The following is a 7,178-nucleotide window of genomic DNA, read 5'->3' as shown; positions in this document are numbered from 1 at the left end:
TCCACGACCGGCGGCCGACAGCTTGCACAGTGCCATGATGAAGTGGCACACCATGGACATCACGGCCGCTCCACTTCGTCAGGCAGAAGTCCTTGGTGCTGCACGGAGACGACTGCGGGAAGTCCTTGTTGCTCCACTTCGAACGCAGAAAGGACATCACGGCCGCCGACTGCAGAAGTTCATCATGGATTCACGGCTAGCGACCCCATGAGCGACGGCCGACACACAGCTTGCACACAGTGCCACGCACAACTTGTAGTCCAGGGAGATCAAGTACGTGGTGCCAAGGACATCACGCGATGGGGCGCAGCTTCGTCCTCTCGCTGGAGATGCAAAGAGATGGCAATAAACCGAAGCGCCATCGCCACCGTTTCGTTCGCCGCGCGGGTGCTAGGTGGCAGATTCCAGCTGCTTGAGGCCCGATGCGGGGTCGGGACTGCCAAAGGAACCGGGCGGGGCGTGGGATTATGGAAACGCCCTTGGGCTAGTCGGCGGCTCGGCGTCCGACTTTGGTGTGGCGAGGCCGACACCTGTAGCAGAGGCGGTGTCCGAGGCGAGGAGCTCCGCCACCACACCAACCACCTGAGGCAAGGCGTCAGAGATTCAGAGGCCGACACCTGCGTCGCGCTCGAGCGCGGGGCACACAGCGGGCACGCGCACGATCGCGAGGACAGCGAGCTCCACCACTGCGCATGGGAAGCAGCAGCATAGTCGCACCCGCCACTCTTCCTCCCACACGCTGCGCTCCCCGTCGGCCTTCGCCTTCGCCGTCTACTTCGCGGTCGTGGGCTTGGGGCGTCTGGCCATGGCCGTCGGGCCTGGAGGCGCCGGGCAGGTGTGCCTGCAGTGCTTGGACGCCGGCATCGGCAAGAACAGATGAGGGAGGGAGAGAGAAAACGAGGAGACTGAGGGGGATGAGAAGGAAAGAGAAAAAGCAAGACATGGGTGACGATGCAAAATTGCACGTCGTGCTGTCATGCCATGTCAGCTAAAAAAGTGCTGGCGAAGCAATATGGATCTGCGATGTACTACTTGATGACAAGTTAGATGGCCCAAAAATACATTTTCCAAGCTTATGAACCAAAGTGATACACCATGACAAGTCCATGGATTCCTAATACATTTAACTTTAAAAACAATTCTCCAGTGCCCTCACTACTGGATTCAGGCGCTTTGCCGGGTGCCGAATGCACCCGGCAAAGGCTACTTTGCACTCGGCAAAGCCGTTGCCGGGTGCAGCACTCAGCAAAGAGCCTCCGGCAAAAAGTTAATCGGCAAAGATTTCTTTGCCGGGTGCTTTTTATCAGGCACCCGGCAAAGACTTTGCCGAGTGCAAACCCGGCACCCGGCAAAGAAAAGTGGTCGTTACGGCGCCGGCTCCATCATCCCTTGCTTTGCCGGGTGCCATGTCAGAGGCACCCGGCAAAGATTTTTTTAATTTTTTTTTAAATTTTCTTTGCCGGGTGCCGTGCCGGGGAGGCACCCGGCAAAGATTTTTTTTATTTTTTTTATAATTTCTTTGCCGGGTGTCGCACCGCAGGGGCACCCGGCAAAGAGTTTCTTATTTTTTTTCGTAATTTCTTTGCCGGGTGCCAGGTCATGGGGCACCCGGCAAAGAATTTTTTTTTTGAAAAAACTTTGCCGGGTGCCCTGGCCCTGGCACTCGGCAAAGCTGGGAATTCTGGAATTCCCAGCTTTGCCGAGTGCCAGGGCCAGGGCACCCGGCAAAGCCTCAAAAATTAATTTTTTTATTTTGTTTTTTGCTTCTATAATCACAAACACAACATATAAAAGATATATATCACATCTGAAGCATCACAAAGACAATATAGCACATATATATCACATCCATCTCATCACAAACTCAATCCCACACATATATATCACATCGCGAATACAATACCTCACATACACGACATCACAAACATAATAGGTCCAATTACCATCGAAACAAGTCGATAGTGGATCACAGTGCATCACATGTCCATCAAGCGGTGAAAAAGAGATGCAAACTAAAGGTGGGGAGGAAACTGAGTGCCTGGTGAAGGAAACTCGGCACCGCCTGCTTGCGCCTGAGATGGGTTATTCGAACCCGCCGACGGAGGCTGCATAAAGGACAAGAGATTCATGCGCTTAGAGTGGGTCATCTAATGAAAGCACTAGTCGAAGCAATATGGATTCATACTCACTAGACTAGCTACAACTGGCGAAAGAAATAGCTCAACTCTGCCAGCACTAGCTAGAGATGCTCAGGAACGTAGCCTCGTACCATCGCCGGAAGAAGCCGCTCAATCCATACGTGGTAGTCATGACTCTTCATGCCGTTGACTCGCATAGTGCCTAAGTTCACTCCCCTGCTCAGGTTCGCTGCATACCCATCAGGGAACATTAACGCCTTAATCCATCGTAGTACTTCCCTCCTTTGTTCGGGTTTCAAGACGAAATCGGCCTTAGGCCTTTTCCAGTTCTTGCCGTTTGCAGGAGGCCGCATCACTTGCTGTGGTCTATCGCACAACGTTGCCAGGTCCACTCTAGCCTTAGGGTTGTCCTTAGACTTGTCAGTGTCCATGAGTGTTGCCCAAAGTGCCTCGGCGATATTCTTTTCAGTGTGCATTACATCAATGTTATGGGGCAGTAGGAGGTCATCGAAATAGGGGAGCCTCGTCAAGCCGGACTTATGAGTCCACATGTGTTGCTCACCATATCCCACAAAACCACCTTCTTCATTGGGCAAGAGAGCATCTATCTGAGCATGAACCTCGGCACCAGTCTTCAAGTGCGGTCTAGGGTCCGTGACCGCGACACTTTTCCTGAAGTTCTTGGTGTCCTGTCGGAATGGATGGTTGGAATCTAGGAATTGACGATGTTGATCGAACGACGAATACTTACCACCCTTCTTCAACCAAATGAACCTCACAGCTTCCTGGCATATTGGGCACGGGAACTTCCCGTGAACACACCGGGCGCTGAATAACCCATACGCCTAGAAGTCATGCATGGAGTACTGGTACCAGACGTACATTTTGAAGCTTTCCTTTGTAGCTCGGTCGTATGTCCATACCCCTTCATTCCAAGCTTTGATCAACTCATCAATCACAGGCTCCATGAACACACCCATCTTACTCCCTGGGTGCCCGGGAATTATCAACGTCAAGATCACGTTATGTCATTGAAAGGCGACGCCAGGGGGGAGATTGAGGGGGATAACAAACACGGGCCAACATGTGTAAGGGGCAGACATCATGCCATAAGGATTGAACCCATCTGTTGCCAGCACGACACGTACATTACGAGCCTCATCAGATTTCAAACGATGCTTGTCATTAAAGCTGGTCCATGCTTCACCATCAGATGGATGCACCATCTTGTCAGGATGGTAGCGTTTGCCATTCTTGTGCCACGTCATCTGTTTCGCGGTTTCCTCGGTCATGTATAACTTTTGAATCCTCGGCACGAAGGGAAGGTGCCGTAGGACTCGGGCGGGTATCTTAAGCTGGGTCTTCTGGCCACCACCGTCATCAGACTCTACCTTCAGGAACCTGGAGGCTTTACACTTCGGACAGTTGAAAGGTCCTTGTTTGGTTTTGGTAATTGAGTGACAACCTAGGTGGACTAATTGTGTTTATGTGAGATACACAGGTAATTAGTCCACAGGTACATGTGTGTGAGCAACATATGCCATGAAGGTGAAAATGGCTAGGAGATGTTGCAAAGCTCACACATGTGATGATGAAGGAGCTTATTACGCATGAGACATGACATTGAGTCATGTGATCAAGGTGGAGAAGATCAAGACAAGACTTGGCTTGATAGACCGGTTGCAAGCGTGAAGGGCAAGTCGAAGGCTTTGGAGTGATGGACCGCGTGGCGGTGAAGCTTGAGCAAGACTTGGCGCTGATGGACAATGGCAACGGTGAAGAGCAAGTAAAGTCAAGATCGATGAACCAATATGATCACATGATGATATGAAGTGGATCATATCATCGTTGATCATGTTGGTGCATGTGTTGCATCAACATTGAAGGAGATGGAATGGAATACGCAAGGCAAAGGTATAACCTAGGGCATTTCATTTCACCGGTCATAGGTGTGTAGAGAAGTTTATGACCGGGTTTAGAATAGATGGCCGTACTATCAAGAGGGGCAAACTTATTTGCATATCGGTCATCTAGTGCCACTCGAGTGATCTAACTTTGCATCGTCGCTAGGATCGAGTGGCGTGGCAAGTTGAGTGGCTAACATCCTTTGGAAAATGATTGTGAAAAGCTAACACACATACACATGGTGGTGTACACTTGGTGGTGTTGGCACATTTACAAAGGAGGTGGTGTTTGCAGGGTTGAGATGGGTTTGGGTTGGGATTCGGCGCTTTCGTAAAAATGAAATGCCTATTTTCTATTGCGCCGGATGCAAATCCTTGTGGTTGGCTCATTGGAGCAAGGGTGAAGAAGTTAGAAGTGAAAATGAGTTGATCGCGAAGACGCTGGCGTCGGTCAACTGACCGGACGCTGGGTCTGAAAGCACCGGACGCTGGCAGCATGCGTCCGGTCGAACTGGTCGGTTGGCACAGTACCGAGGGTATTGCACCGGACGCTGGTCTGTGTCCGGTCAAGGTGGACCGGATGCGTCCGGTCGAAGAAATACGCCTCGGGTACCTTACTGGAAACGACCGGACATTGGGGTCTAGCGTCCGGTCAATTGAAGCTGCTGCATCCGGTCAGGTCAAGTGACCGTTAGAATCGGGACACGTGGCCGTCTGCGGGTGACCTGACGCTGAGGTCTAGCATCCGGTCAACACGACCGGAGCGTCCGGTCGGCCCGATTTTTGCCTAGTGAAGGGGTAATAGCTAGTTTAGCCCTTGGGGCTATAAATAGAAGTGGCCTTCGGCCATGGCTGGTGCTGAGCACCTAAGGGGACTTAGTGTCCATGCTTGTGAGTGCTTGGAAGCCCTCCATCACACATATACTTGATAGTGATCATTCGATTGTGTGAGTGAGTGATTCTAGTGCGATTGCATCGTGAGGTTGCATCGAGTGGCACTAGGTGATCGAGTTGCAAACTGGTGGTGCTTGTTACTCTTGGAGGTTGCCACCTCCTAGATGGCTTGGGTGGTGGTCTCCGTCGAAGCGCGCAAGAAGCTTGCGCGGCGCTCCGAAGAAGTGCTTGTGAGGGGCACTTGTGCTCGCCCCGCGGGAGTCGCGAAGAGCAACTTTAGTAAAGCGTGTCATTGAGCTACCCTCACTCAAGGGGTAGGTTCTTGCGGCGCCCGACGTGCGGGCTTAGCGGGTGATGCTAATTAGCCGCCGAACCACCAAGTGAGCAGTCGACACAATGGGGACTAGCGTGTTGGCAAACACGTGAACCTCGGGAGAAAAATCATCATGTCAACCTTGTTCTTCCCGTTGGTTTGCATCCCCATTACACAAGCTTACAATTACTTTTATACATATTAAGCTTGTGTAGTTGCTCTTGTAATTAGATAGCTTGTGTAGCTTGCTAATTACTTTCTTGCTTGTGTAGCATAGAAGTAGCTCCCTTGCGTGGCTAATTTGGTTTTAGTAACCTTGTTAGTCACATTGCTTAGTTTGTGTAGCTAAGTATTTGCGCTCTCTAATTAGGCATTGGTTGCCTTGTTATTGAGCATTGCTAGTGAGCTTAGTTAGCTTTGTGCTTTTGCTTACTAGCATGTGTAGGAGCTCCCTTGTTGCTTAAAGTACTAGTGGCATAGGTTTGTGTAACCTTGCTCCTAGAATTGTTTAGGAGAGCTCTAGCTAGCCCGGCACCTTTGTTGCATAATTGTTATCTTTGCAAGGTGCTAGAGAACATATATAGTGGGGTATAGTCTTGGCTAGACCGATAGTTTTAATTCCGCACTTGTTTCGGTTAGCCAACGTGATTAAGTTTCAAAAAGGACTATTCACCCCCTTCTAGTCGCCATCTCGACCCTTTCAACAGTACTTTGCCTCCTTGAGTTCTTCTCGAAATAGGACACACCCATTCAGACAAGCATGTATCTGCTCATATGGCATCTTCAGTGCTTTAAGGAGCTTGTGTGCCACGTACATGGTCTTCGGCAACACGTGATTTTTTGGAAGCAGGGTGCCAACCACGGCCAACACCTTATCGAAGCCTTCTCGACTCCAGTTTAAATCGGACTTCAACCCCATCAAGCGACTTATGGCATCTAGCTGGGAGACCTCAGAATGGGCGTGAAGGGGTTTCTGTGCCGAGTCCATCATGTACTTGAACGCATCTACGGCTGCCTGCATCTCCGCCTCCTCACGTCCTTCAGCAAACTGTGCTTGGTGAACGTCATCTACCATGTCTGCTACCCCGGCATCAGCATCGAAAGCCTCGACGCGTTGTCTCACCACCTCCTCTCTCATACGATCGGCTTCACCATGGTGGACCCACCGGGTATAGTTCGGCGTAAACCCATTCTTGTGCAGATGTGTACCCATGAGTTCCTTGTCTAGCATTCTCCTGTTACCACACTTGCTGCAGGGACACAAAGCCATTTTCGGGAATTTTGCGGCCTTGCCAAATGCACGATTCAAGAAACGATCGGTCTTATGCATCCATTCATAGCTGGCATCACCCTGACTTGTCCGGCCCGTGTACATCCACTGACGGTCCTCCATCCTCTAGCATATATAACATCACCACAGGTGACCATCAATTGCATCTACGCGGTGTCCCTACTCTCTAATAGGTGAGGATAGGTCCTAATCCCACCCGCGGATACGTAGATGAGATTAGTTTCCATGCTCCGCTCCTATTCGAGATGGAATTTCGGCAGCACCTCCCCGCCATTCTCCCGATACACGTCCTGCAAGGGAGAGTGTGTATCCGGAGAACAACGGAGAGGTGATGCCGAAACACCGTCTCGAACCGGAGCGGAGCATGAAAACTAACCTCAACTACGCATCTGCGGGCTGTCCAAAAAGCGTGGACAATCCGAAATAGATACGGTCGCAGATATGCAAAGGTCCGCATATCTCCGACTGTATCTCTTTCGAACGGGAGACACCTAACTAGGTTACGCGACCAAAGACCACATACGGATAGAGGGGTTATACCTAGGGTGGCGGTGAGGTCCGGGTAGCGGGGCGGTGGAGAGTCGGTGCAGTGGTGGTGGAGAGTCGGTGCAGTGGCAGTGAGGTGCGGGTAGCGGGGC

The sequence above is a fragment of the Miscanthus floridulus genome, chromosome 14 (genome assembly GCF_019320115.1).
Source record: "Miscanthus floridulus cultivar M001 chromosome 14, ASM1932011v1, whole genome shotgun sequence".
In the NCBI taxonomy this organism is placed as follows: domain Eukaryota; kingdom Viridiplantae; phylum Streptophyta; class Magnoliopsida; order Poales; family Poaceae; genus Miscanthus; species Miscanthus floridulus.
Note: the sequence above shows the minus strand (reverse complement) of the source record.